Source organism: Euprymna scolopes, chromosome 25 (assembly GCF_053919585.1).
Source record: "Euprymna scolopes isolate OS-2025 chromosome 25, ASM5391958v1, whole genome shotgun sequence".
Lineage (NCBI taxonomy): Eukaryota > Metazoa > Mollusca > Cephalopoda > Sepiida > Sepiolidae > Euprymna > Euprymna scolopes.
In genome coordinates, this window is record NC_136506.1 from 35,081,667 (window position 1) to 35,100,326 (window position 18,660).

General features: G+C 34.1%; 1 protein-coding gene and 1 pseudogene across 9 annotated transcripts in view; both read right to left on the reverse strand.

Moving 5' to 3' along the window:
* LOC145247326 (uncharacterized) overlaps positions 1–18,660 on the reverse strand; it is a 489,868-nt gene that overhangs the window by 309,376 nt on the left and 161,832 nt on the right. The gene's annotated exons all lie outside the window — the stretch shown is intronic.
* LOC145247631 (U2 spliceosomal RNA) lies at positions 16,113–16,276 on the reverse strand (annotated as a pseudogene).

Below are 18,660 nucleotides of genomic sequence, written 5' to 3' on the forward strand. Positions count from 1 at the left end.
AAGAGAGGGAGTGTGTGACGGGAGATAGAGAAAGAGAGAGTGTGTGACGGGAGATAGAGAAAGAGAGAGAGTTTGTGACGGGAGATAGAGAAAGAGAGAGAGTTTGTGACGGGAGATAGAGAAAGAGAGAGAGTGTGTGTGACGGGAGATAGAGAAAAAGAGAGAGAGTGTGTGACGAGGGGTAGTTATAAAGGAATTAGTGGTGAATGTTTTTCATCTAAAACATTCTTAAAGAGTGCAAACGAATTTCCCATATTCACTGATGCAAAGAAATTTCCGAGAGATCATTGCGTTCCGACGGTCACGGTTGTGAATAAACAAAAATTGAATAAAAAGGAAAGAGAGAGAAGTCATCACCAGAAAAAAATGTGACATAAATATTCAGTGTTGCATATAAACAACTTGTGTGTTGTTTAAAGTGCAGTAAAAAAAAAAAAAAAAAAAAAAAGTGTATTTACGGCATATTGACTCCTTTGGTATGACTGGCCACATATGGAGTAAAAAAAATGGAACTTATCTACCCCTTATGAGATAGTGAAAATATAGACAAAAGTAAATGATGCAGGGTAAGACATCCCAAATGAGCAGCAGATATGTTGGACGATATTGACCTCTAAAGTAGACATAGTATAGCATTTAATAGAATATGAGAACAATCTATATATTTATAAAAGTAAAATTGTGTGTGTGTGTGTTCGTGTATGTGTGTGTGCGTGTATGTGTGTGTGCGTGTGCGTGTGTACATTTCCCTACCAAGCTACTCAGTGAATTTTCAGTCTACAGACTTGAGATTTTACATAAAGGGTATTGCGATTTGGGAAAATCTTTTTAATCAGTCTTCGGCCAGAAATTTTGCTGTCAAGTGGGTTAAAGTTCAACAATTTGACCTTTAAAAACTCCAAACTCCTCCGACAATTTTGAGTTTAAACATTTGAAATGTAAGATGAAGATTACTTGAACATGGATCAAACATTTTAATCTGATTTGAGCCCAAGACAATAAATGTTGAGGAGTCAAATTGGAGTCAAAGTTAAAAAGCAAATTTGACCTCTCAGCAAATTTTTGGTCTAAACATTTGAAACTTTACATAAAGTGTATTCAAACATAGGACAAGCTTTTTAATCAATTTTCGGCCGAAAATTTGGCTGACAAGGGGTCAAAGTTCAAAAGATCTGACCTTTGTGGTCTCTAGCAAACTATTCATCCAATTTTGGGTTTAAACATTTGAAATTTTACATTATGCAGCAAGTTTTTTTTTATCCGTGTTTGGGCGAAAATTTGGCTGCCAAGAGGTCAAAGTTGAAAGAGTTGACCTTTGCAAACTCTACCAAACTCCTCCGCCAATTTTGGGTCTGAACACTTGAAATTTTGCCTGGACATGAGTCAAACTTTTCAATGTTTTATATTTTTTTTACCGATTTATCTGCTTAGTTACACATGTTTCGGTTACCGAATCGTATTAACGATCCAGTAACTTCAGACATTAGTTTCTGTAATGTCTGATGAAGTTACTGGATCGTTAATATGATTCAGTAACCGAAACGTGTAACTAAGATAAATCGATAAAAAAAAAAAAAATAAAACATTTGCTCTGCAACAGTATTGAGCACTTTCTTCAGGTTTTTACTAATTACTATTTTTGCTATATATATATATATATATATATATATATATATTATATATATATATATATATATATAGACTAACAGAAGTACCCGTCGTTGATTGGGTTCAAAAACAGCCTACAGAAAATGGACTGATTGATGAAAGTATGATAGGTTATGAAAAGGAGGGGGTTGTAAAGAGATAGGGTAAAATTTTTGAGTATCAAAACCTAAGCAAAATATGATTAAAGTAAAGAATTCTCGCGAAAATATATATTTTTTTATATCAACTTTGTTTCCATTCGTAGCCAAGAGTCACCAACAAAATGATGTTACCTTACGAAGAGAAAAGGTTATATATATAATATTATAAATATACAAGAAATAAATGTTACCATTGTCAATAAAAGTTACTTTTTTGGTAGAAAAAGTTCATTGGTTTGTATTTTTAAGTACTTTGTAAAAAGAATTTTTTTTTTTTTAATTCACGAACCGGTTTTAAAAAAAAATCAAAATGGCAGCGACTTTGAAATGGAGAGCCATGTTTTCAATTTGAAGGAGGGGCACCTGAGCATTCTGTATTAATAATTTAAGAGAGTTCCGTCAACCTAAGGAATATTTATAAACATATTTTAATGTTTTCTGTTATTTTGTGTTTGAGGAATATTCGATTATGGCATGTGTAGTTTATATAAAAATTCATTTATGTAGTTATCGCCTCAAATTTCGTTTTAATTTCGGTTCGCTGAAATTATTTCAAGTAAAGAGCATTAAAAACTATTTCAAAACAAAAAAAAACATGAACTGAACTTTTGACTATGGTAACATTTATTTCTTGTATATTTATTTTTTCGGGTAGTCATTTGTTGGCTTTTCTGCTAAACACTCTTACTAAATAATATCGACGAAATATCGAAAAACAAAGACACAAAATTACATCAAAGTAACAGGAGTTGCGAACAACGTCAATAGCTTCACTGAGGATGGTTTCACATAAATCAGATGATTATTGTTGGCATTCATTTTCTATGTATCTTTCTAGTTAAAAGTCTTTCCAGAAAGACATCGGGTACTTATAGGAGGGACCACGTGAAGGTTGCCAACATCCCAAAGTGAAAAATGTTTCTGTAAAACACCCTAGATTCAAACTTGGTACACTTAGGTTATCACATGATGCTAATGATAATGATCTTTGTGTTTAATTTCAGATGTATATGTAGAGATGTCCGTGATTAAACTATGTAGAGATGTCCGTGATTAAACTATGTAGAGATGTCCGTGATTAAACTATGTAGAGATGTCCGTGATTAAACTATGTAGAGATGTCTGTGATTAAACTATGTAGAGATGTCTGTGATTAAACTATGTAGAGATGTCTGTGATTAAACTATGTAGAGATGTCTGTGATTAAACTATGTAGAGATGTCTGTGATTAAACTATGTAGAGATGTCTGTGATTAAACTATGTAGAGATGTCTGTGATTAAACTATGTAGAGATGTCTGTGATTAAACTATGTAGAGACGTCTGTGATTAAACTATGTAGAGACGTCTGTGATTAAACTATGTAGAGACGTCTGTGATTAAACTATGTAGAGACGTCTGTGATTAAACTATGTAGAGACGTCTGTGATTAAACTATGTAGAGATGTCTGTGATTAAACTATGTAGAGATGTCTGTGATTAAACTATGTAGAGATGTCTGTGATTAAACTATGTAGAGATGTCTGTGATTAAACTATGTAGAGATGTCTGTGATTAAACTATGTAGAGATTTCTATAATTAAACTATATGATAATGAAAACATCTCTGCAGTATCCTAAAAGCAGCGATCTAAAACCAAACACACGTAGAAAATGATTTAATTAATCTATGGAATTGCTATGATGAGATATGTAATCACAACCGGAACATTTTAAATAAGGGACCGTGTCATCGGTCACCGGATATAAAAGAAACTCTCCCTGGACTGAATATGATAAACACTACACATTGTCTGTTTGTAAATACGTTAATAAACTTTATTTAAACAGTACGTATTTATTCCTTTATTTTCTTCACGGAACCGGTAAAATCCATTGAAAGCGGTCGGTGGTTCTATGAGAAAATAAAGCTGTGTACGCATTATAAATGTTTCTTTTCTGTGTCTTACGTTATACATTAGTACATTAGGGGTCATTTCGAGTTAAAAGTTTATTTACTGCACTCATCTGGACTAGAGAAAATCATGATTTAAATGTGTATGTCTCGTCTAAATAACTAACGATAATTCTCTGATATGGCCGACCAGACGGGTGATCAAAAAGTCAGATCAAGCGTACCGCGTACCGGAAAACGAAATGAGATTAACGAAATGAGACCAAATTGACAACTCGGAAATTCTAAAAGAAACAATTTAAACAAATTTTATTTTCTACTTGGGTAGAATAAATGCAACAACAACAACAAAAGAAAACATGGAAAATAATTATAATTAATTAATTTTAATTAATTAATTTTTTTTCAAATGTTTTTTAATTATTATTTTTCAAATTATTTTTTAAATTAAAAAAAATAAAACATAACAAATTAATCTGAAAAGCGCAAAGTTCAAGCCAAAAAAAAAAAAAAGGGCCAATTGTCAATTTGATCTCATTTCGTTTTCCGGTATGCTCGATCTGACTTTTTGATCACCCGTCTGGTCGGCCATATCAGAGAATTATCGTTAGTTATTTAGACGAGACATACACATTTAAATCATGATTTTCTCTAGTCCAGATGAGTGCAGTAAATAAACTTTTAACTCGAAATGACCCCTAATGTACTAATGTATAACGTAAGACACAGAAAAGAAACATTTATAATGCGTACACAGCTTTATTTTCTCATAAAACCGCCGACCGCTTTTAATGGATTTTACCACGGAACCTTGTTTCTTGATTATCCCTATATTATCGCCGCCACAGCAGGATATATCAATTGACGACAAAGATGAGATACGAACTCAGAAAATTCATTTACTCCCCCCCCCCAAAAAAAAAACAGCGCATGGTGGCCGAGAAAATTTTATGAGTAATAAGCTAAAAACTAAAGATTATTTCAAGTCATCGTTAAATTTTCTCTCTAATGAATTGAAAGTAATATAGAAATCTGCCCTCTCAGAACTGATCAAGAAAACTTTTTGGAGCCGTAGTGGAGACGGTGCTGCATGGACTCCCAGTAAAAAGTTTGAAAGTAAGTTAGATGGAACTTACACTAGAATGCTCCAGGCAGTGTTAATCTTAAACAGGAAAATGCGCTCAACCATCTGTATGGTCGGTTGTCCAGGATCTCTTCAGTAATAAGAGAAAGAAATACATGATATGCCGGAAATTGCTACAGAAGAAAAGATGAGGTTGTCAGTGATATGTGGGACTATGAGATGCTAAACACGGAACTGCTAAAGTAGGAAGACCTGTCAAGGCGTACACAAGATTATTGACAGAAGACTTAAGACCTCCCTAAGGCCATGGAAGAAAGAAACTTGTGGAGAGAAAGAGTCAATTTGGTTTGGTTAACCCACCCGATACGATGAATGAATTGAATTTCTAGTTGAACCCTTTAAATGTGTCTGAGTTCAACAAATATCAATGAGTCACGCAGAATTAATATTTAGATTACAGGCCTTGTGTTATCATTGAAACCACAAAGTACATTCACCGTCGTGGGTAGTTAATAACCCGGTTTTTTTTTTGGGGGGGGGGTTAACCATAAAGATTTGTACCTCTACTTTAGGTTGCATCTATTATAAGTATTTTCGACAGGTTAACAGTTGTAGGAAGTGCACAGACGATCAGCTATAAAAAACCACTTATTTGCCAAAAACGATGGATGGATGGATGGAACAATGGGGACCATCTGATCATCCTTGAAGGTGGATTGATGACATGTGCTGAATTGTGAAGCAAGGGTTGCACAATCCCAAACCATTCTTCACTTCAGTCAGCACTGCATGATTCTAGTGGCAAGGAGAAGTCCAGGATGACCAAGATAAACAGAGCACATGCAGTACCTGATATTTGTCACCCGTTTTTGTACTGACCAGGCTCAATTGTGCTTAACTCGAGTGATCTAACAGAAGCTCATGCATCAGTGAAATTATACTGTATATTGCACAATCAATACAAAATATTGATATGACTTTTATGCAGAAAGATTTTGTCATGTCTGCTCTGGTCTCTTGTTAATAAACTAGTACTATCCACTTCGTGGTTGGGTAGTTGGCACTAAAACTGATACCCCCATTAGGTTGTTTTTGGCTAGTCTGAGGAGGTAAGCATGTGGACTAAAAACAAGGGCTGTCAAAGAGCAGATGAGCTTCAAAAGGTACCAACTGTTTTCTCCACTGATGAAGAGTACAAAGTGGGTCTATTTTCTGCAGTTTTCTTTTATATTTATAAAAGTTAATGAAAAAAAAAATACACACTCAAGAATGAGGAATAATGAAAGGAATGGTGATGCATGTATTTTACATTATAATTTACACTGCAAAAAATCTACTGTTGATATTATAAAAAATAACAGACACAACAGGAAAACAAATGAACACATATCTAAAGAAATGGCAGAAACGCTAGAGGATGACCTCCGATCTGTAGTGGAACGGAGACATAAATGGATGGTCACATTCAATGCTGCCAAAACTAAACTCATTTCCTTCAATAATTACAAGAAACCTTCTCTACCACCAATAGCAATGGCCAATGACTATCTGAAAGTACATCTTTTAAACTCCTCGGCCTAACGCTCACAGGAAACATGAGTTGGAACAATTACATTGAGAGTATTGCCAGGACCGCTGCGAAGAAGGTAGGTTCTCTCTACCGTGCTAGAAAGCTACTAACGCCCGAAAGTATCCTGTACCTCTATAAGGCCACCATTCGCCCATGTATGGAGTATTCTTGTCATATTTGGGCTGGTGTATCTGCTACTAGTCTCTCGCTCCTAGATAAGGTTCAAAAGAGTCGCCAATCTAATAGGTCCTGAACTGTCATCTAAACTTCAGCCTCTGTCCCATCGACGAAATGTTGCATCCCTCTGCCTTTTCTACAAGTACTTTAATGGTGAATGCTCTGACGAACTGCAAGCACTTGTACCCCCTCGATGTAAATACCCCCGACAAACAGCTAAATCCCACCCCTACACAGAGATCCCTACATGTAAGAGAGCCTTCTACTCCAGTAGTTTCTTCACTAGAACAGCTAGACTTTGGAATTCCCTTCCGGGTCCCTGCTTCCCCAACTATACTGACATGTAGAAGTTCAAGTGTAACGTGAACCGACAGCTTGCTGCCCAACTCCCTACATAGTACTCCTTATGCCTATGTCCCTGATAGTAGCCCCCTACAACAAAGTGGCAATGTGCCTTTTTTGGGGTGTAAAGGTAAAATATATATATATATATTATATAGTGGCATGAAGTAAAGTTTATAATACATAAGTCAAGTATCATGGTTCAATTCATTTTGAAGGCACCTCTGTCTTATTAATGACCCCAATATTGATTTTAATTGGCAGGCCCTCTGCTTGTGCGGTGATAAAAATACTCAAATGCACTTGTGATGTTAGGCTGTATAAGGGTGTTAACTTTGGTAAAATTTGGACTGTTCCTATTTTTAGTCAGATTTTTTCGATTATAAATTTTCAATACTCATCGGAAACAAAACATATCCAAGAACAATCTCAGATACAGCTGTTTTGGAATCCATAAAGAACGAATAATCACACACAGAGATATACACAATGTGTCTTATAAACAAATAGAAATCTACGACCGGCGTAGATAGATATTTCACGCAGAATTAAAAGAAAAAATTCTTAGTATCTTCTCTCTCTTTGGAGAGCTTCTTCACATGATTGAGAACAACTTCCGCCTAGGCAGCAGTTATTTAGTTGTGTCAACATGCGTGAGTAAGCAGGTTCCACTGAAGCATTTGCTAAACGGCATTTTCAGAGATGCATGTATATATAGATTTCCTCAAAACCTCTGGCTTTGAGGGAAGGGAGACTAAAACATGCTGCTAGGCTTTCAAATGATCTGAAATAACAGCAAGGGAAACTTGATTCCAAATATTTCTCATAGGTTATATCTCCCCTCTTTTGGAAATGGGTTACGATTATGAATATCTCCAGTATCAAATAATCTTTATATACTGTAAAATGTATGTTATGTATGAAAACCAAAAAGGGGAGATATAACATATGAAAAATATTTGGAATCCAGTCTCAGCAAGTTTTAATCTCCCCTCCAACAAGGCCACAGGTTTTAGAGAAATATAAGATATTTTGTAATTCATGTGCAAAACTAGGAAAACAAATGACTATGATTGAAACATTTTATGGCTGTAAAAAAGTGCCAAACATAGGCTCTGGATAATGGATGATCCCCTTAATGTGCAACCTTAAGAGCAAATGTCACAGAGCCCACTACACAATTTCGGTCATTAGCTTTCTAACGAGCCCTCATTTGTTAAATTCTGTTCAGTAGTCGTTGAGAATTGGAACTTATAAAATTGCCCCCCAAAAAATAAATAAATAAATAATAATGATTATATATATATATATATATACACACACACTGCTCATATCTTTTGTTCTATTTCTTTGGGACGAAACTACATGAAAATTTGCGAACTTTTTGGAGATTATAGTACTATTCTATGGTTAAAATTTTATAACAACTAGTAAAAAAATAAAGCAAAAAAAAAACAAAAACAAAAACAACTATATTTTCAAACCAATAAAATATGCCCAAATTTGCCTACATTTGTATATATAGTATCCTGGCAGGCTAGCTTTAGTTTTACTGCTTTGGGATGAATTTTGCTTGGGGGTTTTTTTTTTTTTTTTTTTTTTTTTGCTTGGTTGTTTCCCTTATGGCCTTGCCAGGCAACTAATATATATATATATATATATATATATATATATATATAAATGAAAATTTGGAATTAAATTTAGTAAATTAACAAATTCATAGCAAATTTATTATTCAACAAGGAAAACAAAAATTAAAAAATTTTTTTTTCCTTAATTCATGGATTTTCAACAAATGGCTCATCTCAGAGGGAATGTTTTTAGCAAAATAATGTTTATAGGACGTCATAAATGTTGTTATTTAGCAAATAGCTTTAAAAACTAAAAAAGCTTGTACAAAAAGCATAAAAGAAGCAAAGATATATATATATGTCGAAATTATCATTACTTCCTTCCAATGATGGTCACTTTGACGTATAAAAACGTTACCAATAAAAAGACAAAGAAAAGCAAGAAAAAAAAAAGAGAAAAGATTTGGATAGAAACAAAAGGAAATAATTTTATTACGAATAGAAAAATAAATAAAAACTTAGAGCCCCCCACCCAAACAAAAAAGTTTGTGATCTTTCTGCTCCTAAGATTTTGCTCTCAGCTATAAAGAAAGTCCTTTGTGTGGTAACAATTATGAAAGAAAGAAAGACGGGTTGAGTAGGCTTTTTTTTTTTTTTTACTTATTGCTGTGATATAAGTTCTCAACCAATGAAGGATTTAAATTTTTTTAGAAAAGTTGAAATACTTTAGCAAAATTGAAAAGAATTCCTTCCCTTTGCTTTTTAAATAAAAGTCCTCTCGAGTAGATTAGTTGAAATATCTGCATACAAAGATAACTTATCTGAAATAATGTTCTTTTTATAGTGAGAAATTTATTTCCTCATTTTCCTGAAGGAATAACCCGAAAAACAATAAATACATATAGTTCTTCATATAATAACGTTCTCTGAAGAGACAAGTCCAGTAAAAAAAAAAAAAAAAAAAAAAAAAATTTTTTTGAGTCCGGTCGGAATAGAAATATTTTTTTTTGATTTAGAAAAACTGAAGTTTGAGATGTATTCATTTTCTGCAAGCCTTAGAAGAAAATATCTAGTTATAGTGTTTTCTAGTGAGAATATTTCCCACATGTGTCTTCTCTCCTGCAAGCTGGTATTTTTCTGACTGATTTAACTGCCAAGTCCTCAACAGATTTCTGGGATTTACTTGTAGATTTCTCTCAGCGAGATACGAATTCGTCATGTAACTTAGACACAATCATTTCAACACTATAAACTTCGCCAGGTAACTTAGATGAGGTCACTTCAACATTTTAACGTCCTGTTTAGACGAGAGAAGATAGCACCTCAATACATTCCATGTGTCAAGTCCAGTCTAAACTGCTAATTTTATTTAAAAATTATTACGAAATGCAGGAATGCGTGGATCAATAATTTAACAAGCAAAAATTAGTCACATGACTAATAACAACAGCAATGATGCCATCTCAAGAGAAAGGAAGAAGAGGGGAAAAGAGAAGAAAAGGAGAAAAAGAAAAAAGGAAAAAAAGGAGAAAAAGAAAAAGGAGAAAAAGAAAAAGGGGAAAAAGAAAAAAGGGGAAAAAGAAAAAAGGGGAAAAAGAAAAAAGGGGAAAAGGAGAAAAAGAAAAAAGGGAAAAAAAAGGAGAAAAAGGAGAAAAAAAACATATCCTTTCCAAAATTTTTACAATATATATATATATATATATATATATATATATACATACATACTAGTGTTGGGACGATTATTCGGAATCGAGAATCGGAGAAATTTGAACCTATTTTCTGATGACAAAATAGATTCCTTAAATTATCTTTTTTTATTTGATTTTGATTTAAGAAACATGTCCCACTGCTTGTAGTGATAATAAAATAAATATTTATTGATTTAAACTTCCAGTAAGACTAAAATCTCCCAATCACCCCCTCACAAATGTGTGTTTTACGTTTGAGAAAGTATAGACACATGGAAGATGTGTTTTTACAGTTGTCAGGACAAAATAACACTTATAGTTAAATATTTAGAGATTAATAAAGAATTGGAATCGGTAATTTAGTACGGAATCAGTAATTGTGTCAGAATTGGGAAAAATATTGGAATTGTCCCATAACTAACATCTATATAATTATAAAACTCAAATGATCTTGTAATGATGTATGTAACCCACTTTCTGGTTTACGACATCTGGTTGCGCATGATCTGCTCACTGAAATATTAACGTTATTATTTCGAAATTATTATTTAACATGGGAAGAGTGGGGTTTAAAATAACTTAAACGTAATACAGAAATGAACGATGTAAAAAAAAAAAAAAAGAAAGGCAGATATATCAAAATTTGAATTTAACTATAAGTATTATATCTGTTCAGTGCACATTTACTTAGAATTCAGTAACTAATTTTATTTCAAAAATAATCAATTATAATAAACAGAACGACTCATAGAAATCTATATTCTTTTTTCATTTTAATATACTTCATAGAAATGTTTGTTATGTAAAAAAAACAAAAAAAAACAACTATTTTCTTTACGTCGCAAGTGTCACGCTCATACATTAATTCCAAAACAAATATAACATACTGACCCAACAGGTCACGGGTAGTCTAGTATATATATATATATATATATATATATATATATATATATATATATATATATATATTTGCAGGAGGTAATGCCTGGAGTATGCACATGAATGAATGGATTTCAATTAGATCAAAATCATATTTTATCTATGTATATATGTAAAAGAGAAAGCCACCCAGAAGAAAATTAAGTTTTAAAGATTTTTCCTTTTTGTAATCTGAATCCCAGAACTGATGTATTTTTTTTTTTTTTTTTTTTTTTTTTTTTTTTACACAGTGGTCACCACTTATCAAGGCCCGGAAGCCACTCAGGGATAAGGGTTATTGCAAGTACATTACGTTAGTGTGGAGATTTGATGAAGTGTTTACTTAAGGAGGCGGTTCATTAGGAATTTGTTAACGTTGGACTTGAACACATCCAAGTTGTAGTCAGGTGGGAAGTTTTAAAGATTTTTCGCTTTTGTAATCTGAATCCCAGAACTGATGTATTTTTTTTTTTACAGGGGTCACCACTTATCAAGGCCCGAAAGCCACTCAGGGATAAGGGTTATCATAACAAGCAGCCAGACGGAACAGAGTATTCAACACATGACATTAGATATGAGGTTTCAGATTTTTTTTTTTTTTTTGTAGATAAGGATTAATAATCCGTATTATTTGGAATACGATTCTCATCTTGAAGGTTATTCTCACATATAGATTCTCACACCCAACGAGACGCACATGAAGACGGTTGGAGATTACATGGGCCGTAATGTTGTCAGAATAAGATCCAAGGTGAGAACGGTAGTCTGAATAATTGAAATAAAACATAAAAACGAAGAAAAAAAGCAAGGTTTATGAGATATCTGCCTTGTAATTTATTCTTGTGGTTGCATACAAAACTGATGAGAATAGGTTTGTTGGAAACGGAAGTTTATTGGCCTTTTAATTATCATTTACAGGACTCGGATCAATTTCACAAAACAATATGGCCGTTTACGTTAATTGATAGTTTACACTAATTTTCTTGTTTTCTACATTTTTAACAAAGGTTAAGCGTACTAATTGAAGCAAGTTGGTTTTTCTTCCGCTGAAGATTGGCTAATTTACTAAATTGGAATAGAAAGTGTTATCTTACAAGAGAACCCATTTATCATTCAAACACGGTAGTGTTTGAATATATGGTTAAGTAGCAGTTTGAGCCATTTAGAACTGCTTTAAAGCTTCACCGCTCATTTTTCGACCAAATTTCAAACAATTATTACAGTTCACCTTCTCAGCTTATATTGTGAAATTTTTTTTTTCAATTTTCGTTCAGTAAAACAAAAGTTATGATGAATTTACCGGTGTTCAAAATTGTAAGAATTCGTAAGGAGGTGAGCGAAGTTCTTTATGACTGGTTTCCATAGCAACCACGTCGCTTCAGCAACTAGTGTTTTTACTAAGTCACCGCTCACCCGAAAAGAGAAGTAACAAGTGAAACAGAGAGAATGAAAGCAGACGAGTGCCGTACATTGTTATTACATATGTGTATGTTATGTTTATGGGGGCAAAAAAATAAGACTGAAATTAAACAAAGAACAAGTGAATTTACTGGAAGCCTGTAAAAATCATGGATTACAATAAAAAAAAAAAAAAAAAAAGTGCGAGCATGAAAAGTAATATGGTTAAACGTGGAAAAGAAAAGGACAAGGTATTCTAGTAAAAAATATAATAAATTTATAACTTAAAATATTGCAGCATTAAATTTTTTTTTCAAATTCAATTTAACATATAATCAATTCTTAATGCTGCAATATTTTAAGTTATTAATTTATATTTTTTACTAGAATATATTGTCCTTTTCTTTCCCAGTTTTAACAACTAGTCCTTTACTTTTCCATGTTTAAGCGTAACCATATTACTTTCCATGCTCGCATTTTTTCTATTGTAATAGAGAGTATGAATTATCTACTAGGCACTATCTTCGAGTGTCTAGCCTCTCTGTACCGGGGTTTATCAGAAGAACCTGATACAAGGATACAAGTAAACTCTGGACAAATATTCAAAATAATATAACATTCGAAGCTCAAATAAGACGTTTCCGATGAAAATTTCTACTAAAACTATTTTCTTTTTTACTCGTGCTCACTCCTTACAAAGCATATCACCACTTGGATGTAAGGGGCTACTATTTGTGGCCATGTCTAGGAAAGATTAACAAGATATTTATTTATGTTACATTTAAACTTCTGCATATCAGTACAGCCAGAGAAGCAGGCAGCAGGAAGGGGATTCCAAAGTCTAGCTGTTCGAGGGGAGAAACTACTAGAATAGAAAGCTTTCTGCCATTTAGAGACAACAACAGTGAAGGGGTGAGATCTTATTACTATGCGGGTTTGTTGGGGATATGTACGTCGAGGGGGTACAAGTGAAACAAGTTCATCAGAACACATTCCATTAAAATATTTGAAAAACAGGCACAGTGATGCAACATTGCGGCGATGAGACAGGGGTTGGAGCTTAGTTGATAAAGTGATTAGAACAATTGAAGAAAATGTATAAATATCCCGAGGTATTTCTATAGCGTTAACATCTCAATTAAATGCAAGAAGCAAATGATATCAATCTTTCTTTTACACACACCCTCCCTCCCCACCATCTCTATCTCATACTACTTTTTTCTTGAGTCCCCACTTATCAACGCCCAAAGACAACTCGAGGATAAGGATTAATGAATGTAAGGTGGTAGTTTACTAATCATTAATAGTGTAAATTGAGAAGAATTTTATTTATGGGGACGGCTCAACAAGAATTTGTTTACATTGGATTTGAAGGCTATTATGTTGTATTCAACCAGGAAGCAGGCCAGCAGAACAGTGTTCCACAGGCGGACAGTTCTGGGAAAGAAGCTTTGTTCATGGAATCTGTGTTTAGATTTAGACACAGATAGAGTGGGGAAAATCGTATATAGTAGTTGTAGCTAGTCGACTTTTTTTGTGAAAGTTTGATAAGGGGGAACCATAGATTGGAGTTCAGTCGAGAACTTGCCATGAAAATAACGATAGAGCAGAGGCAGGCTCGCGACGTTTCTTTTGATTGAACTCACCTCCTCCTACTGATTGTTTCTTAAGATATTTGTGGCATATTTCCTTTTTTATGCACGTCCGGCATGAACAGAGATCCGACTGTATTATTTCAACTTGCAAAAAAAAAAAAAAAAAAAAAAAAAAAAAAAAACTTTTTCTCTCATTCTTTCTTTCCTTCACTCTTTCTTTTGCCATTGTTCCCGATGAATTTGCCTAAATGAAAGTTTCTACTAAAATAATCTTCAGAACAATTCAAGTAAATGTAAGTAGGGAATTTCTTTAGCGTTAACATTTCAATCAAATGCACAAAGCAAAAGATGTCAATATGTCCAGGGCTTTATATTGCGAGTAAAACAGTCGCATTTGCGAGTGATTGTTCGAAGTGGCGACTAGAAATAATGAAACGCTTATCTTTTGGCGATTGTATTTCTTTCACTGACAATCTTTCAAAGCTCACAAAGAGTGAAACATATCTTTTCAACTTTTTTTTTTTATAAAACGAACAATGTTAAATTATTTAAACAATGTTTAATAGAACAATATACTCTTTGTAAACGAAGGCTGTTAGAAAACAAGGCCGATAGCCATTAGTCTAGTGCTCTAGTGTAATGAATGAATACGTGAATGTAGGATTGACATGAAATTTTTAAAGATAAACTAAAATGACCGAAAAATGGGCTGAAATGACTTAAATAAATAAAAAGTAAATGACTTAGAATGACTTTAATGAACTTAAGGATGAATTGAATGACCTTAAGAATGACTTGAATGCTTAAAAAATAACTGGAATCCTTCAAAAACAACTTGAATGATCTGGAGAATGAATTGAATGGCTTTGAGACTAACTGGTTGTAAAGTGGATCATCATTTTACATTAAATTAATACAGAAAAGTGATCCCCCACTTTATATCACAATAAGTACAGCATGTAAGAAAAGATACTACACTCTGATCTTGGCCAAAAGGCCAAGAAAAGGGTATTTATTTGCTCCCCCACCGAGCAAATAAGGCACAAGGCCGATTTTTAATGTGAGGAGTGAAGGGGAAATGGGAACCAGCTCCCTGGGGAGTACGGGAGCTGGATAGTGATAATTGGTATGAAGGGTTGCCCCTACATTGACCAAGGTCTTATATGTGGGGCTGCCCCCACATTTGGTCTTTGCTTGCAGTATCTGCCGGAACAAATGGTTTTTATTTGCTCCCCCACCGAGCAAATTAGGCACAAGGCCGATTTTTAATGTGAGGAGTGAAGGGAGGGGGAAGGGAAAAAGGGGACCAGCTCCCGAGAAGTGGGAAATGGGAGCTGGTTAAAGGTCAGGCATGTGGGGTTGCCCCCACATCTGGTCTTTGCTAGTCATAGCTTGCAGTATCTGCCGGAACAGATGGTATTTATTTGCTCCCCCACTGAGCAAATTAGGCACAAGGCCGTTTTTAATGTGAGGTAAAAACCAGCTCCCCTAAAAGTAGGCAAAAAGGGGGCACTCTGGTTACCAAAAATAATAATTGTCCCAGTATAGAGGGTTTCCCCTCCATTGACTGGTACAAATTATCTTAAGTGCAGTATCTGCCGGAACAGATAGTATTTATTTGCTCCCCCACTGAGCAAATTAGGCACAAGGCCGTTTTTAATGTGAGGTAAAAACCAGCTCCCCTAAAAGTAGGCAAAAAGGGGGCACTCTGGTTACCAAAAATAATAATTGTCCCAGTATAGAGGGTTTCCCCTCCATTGACTGGTACAAATTATCTTAAGTGCAGTATCTGCCGGAACAGATGGTGTTTATTTGCTCCCCCACTGAGCAAATTAGGCACAAGGCCGTTTTTAATGTGAGGTAAAAACCAGCTCCCCTAAAAGGGGTCACTCTGGTTACCAAAAATAATAATTGTCCCAGTATAGAGGGTTTCCCCTCCATTGACTGGTACAAATTATCTTAAGTGCAGTATCTGCCGGAACAGATGGTATTTATTTGCTCCCCCACCGAGCAAATTAGGCACAAGGCCGATTTTTAATGTGAGGAGTGAAGGGAGAGGGAAGGGAAAATGGGGACCAGCTCCCGAGAGGTGGGAAATGGGAGCTGGTTAAAGGTCAGGCATGTGGGGTTGCCCCCACATCTGGTCTTTGCTAGTCATAGCTAGTCATAGCTTGCAGTATCTGCCGGAACAGATACTACACTTTGATCTTGGCCAAAAGGCCAAGAAAAAAAAAAGGCTAAGAAATGCTTAAAAAGCTAAGAACAGCATCTATTAACAACAGACCTTTGCTCTTAACCAAAAAGGCCAAGCACAAAAGTGTTACGGACAGACCGACAGACGGACCGACAGAGTGACTTATAGAGTCGCTTGCATGGGACTAAAAACACAGAAAAATCTTTATGATGCACATACTCGTCACAGAACGAAGAGGTCATATTCTAAAAAAAATTATGTGGGTTTGGCTAGTAATTTTTCTATTTGGCTAGTGAACGAAAATGTTTAGTTGTCAAAAATCAACTAAAGATAAATTTGCCCGTAGAGCCCTGATGTCCGTTTTCTTCAATTGGCATTTCATTTGAAAATACACATCAATTATTATACTGAAACTGGGGGAGGGGGAGACTTTGAATGCCTACAAGACACCACCCTCAAGTGTCTTCAGTCTTTATATGGGGGTGGGGTGGGTTGTCAGGACAACCTGACATGAGAATAATTCAGCAGACAAGTAAATCATGACAAAATATAATATTTCAAACTCAAATTATATATATACATATATATATATATATATATATATATATTATAGAAGAAAATACAACTTTCTTATATATGGGTCAGTGAATTGCATTCACTAGCAAAAGATCTACCTAATTTGCATATTCTTTTAAACATTCATTTTAATTCTCTATCAGTTTTTTCGCTTTTCTTATAGGATGATCATCTTTAGTTAACTATTGCGTGTAATTATATTCATGCAGATATTCTACATGATTTCTATCTGTGCCACATTTGTGTAAAAAGTTTATAGTAAACACAAAACTCTTTCCATATATATTTATGTATGCATATATATATTTGTTTAAAAAAATGTTAACTACTAAACTTACTTCTAGGGTTTACAGACATGAAACTTCATATATAAGGTATTTAAACCCATGTGAAACTTCATATTTGGATTTTAGTCCGGAAACATCAGTACAAAAGTGTGAAAACCTATATATCTATAAAAGTGAAGTGTGTGTGTGTGTGTGTGTTTCCCTACGCAATAACTGTCAATTTTTAGTCTACAGACTCGAAATTTGATATACATGGTACTGAGATTTGAGAAAATCGATGTGATCAGGTTTTTGCCAGAAATTTAGCAGTTAAGAGGTCAAAGTTTAACGATTTGACCTTTGAGAACTCTACCAAACTCCTCCGACAATTTTAGGTCTAAACACTTGACATTTTAGATATTGGTTCCTTGGACATGGATCTAACTTAATAACTTGATTTGAGCCTAAAAGAATAAATATTAAGGGGGCATAATAGGGGTCAAAGTTGAAAAAAAAAATTACCGTTTTTTTTTTGTTTTTTTTCTCAGCATACACCTCCAAACACCCGGGCAACGCCGGGCACCCATTGCTAGTTAAAAAAAAAAATGAAATTTGCCAGGTAAAGGTCGAACAATGGCATTACGAATATGCATGCATAATGTAATAGCTATTGGTTCATGTTTTAATTTTTAACGTTGCAGCAAACATATCTTCATAGCTCAGTCATTAACGGTAAAGACAAAAATAAATCGTAAACTAAACGTTTTGATTCTCGGTGATAGCGCACGAGTCTTTTTTTTTTTTTTTTTTTTTTAAATCATTACTATATATTGGGTCTAATATAATATAATACGAAATCTGCATTAATCAAAATATCATATTTAAGTGTATTTTATGACAGGGCAATGCCGGCCGCTCTGTTAGTATATACATAATGGCTTGAATTAAAGTTTAAAATGAAAAAGTCAAGTATCATACTTCAATTGTGCTTTAAAGAGAAATATCCATTTTGAATGCGCCACTGTCATTAAAAAGCCTATTGCTGATTTTATATGTCAGGCTTTTCGACTTGTATGGTAATAAAACTTATCAAATGCACTTGTTATATTAGGCTGTGTAAGGTGTTAACTTTGGTCAAAATCGCCTGTTCCTTCTTTCATAGGATTATTTCAATTATCAATACTTATCAAAGATATTCCGATACAAAACCTATCTAAGAACACTGCCAGGCACAAAGTACCTTTTCTGCGAAATTTCATAAAAATCGGCCCAACCGTTTTAGAGTTCATAGGGAACGAACTCGCACACAAAATTCCTTTTATATAATAGTAGGAGATACACTATTCCTAAAAAAAGGGTGTAATACCTGGGAGAATGTTATGACTACTGAACAGATATTCCCTCACATTATTGCGAGATAAGAAACGGACCTCCCTCAGAGAGGAGGTAATGCAACCTTATTTCTGTTCACTGATTTAAGGATCAGTCTCTAAGAAAGAACTTTACAAAATAAACCTTGGTTCAGTTTATGAAGTTTAGTTTCTGGACAGAAACGGAAATTGTGAAGAGTTCTGCATTTA